Source organism: Echinops telfairi, unplaced genomic scaffold (genome assembly GCF_000313985.2).
Source record: "Echinops telfairi isolate 266 unplaced genomic scaffold, ASM31398v2 ScPeMD7_3533;HRSCAF=4204_0, whole genome shotgun sequence".
Classification (NCBI taxonomy): Eukaryota; Metazoa; Chordata; class Mammalia; order Afrosoricida; family Tenrecidae; genus Echinops; species Echinops telfairi.
The window spans coordinates 2,708,519-2,708,974 of record NW_022107431.1 but is presented as its reverse complement, the minus strand read 5'-3'; positions in this window follow the sequence as shown (position 1 = coordinate 2,708,974).

Here is a 456-nt window from a genome sequence, read left to right as displayed (position 1 = left end):
TTGCTTGGTTTTGCTCTGTCTTGTTTTTGTGCATGTTATTATCTCCACAGGTCTGTCTGAATAAGACAGGCGGGATGAGCCATCTGGAGGAGAAAACAACTGGACTGACAGTTCCCGGGGGACGTGGGAGAGGGGGAGGGGGAGGGAAAGGAAGTGGTGTTAACAAACCCAGGGACAAGGAAAAAACAAGTGATCCAAATCAGTGGTGAGGAGGGTGTAGGAGGCCTGGTAGGGCGTGACCAAGGGTAATGTAGAGGAATTACTGAAACCCAAATGAAGACTGAGCATCATAGTGGGACAAGGGGAAAGTCAAAGGAAATAGAGGAAAGAGCTAGGAGGCAAAGTGCATTTATAGAGCTCTAAATAAAGGCATGTACATATATAAATATATTTTTATATGAGGATGGGGAAATAGATCTATGTGCATATATTTATAGGTTTAGTATTAAGGTAGCA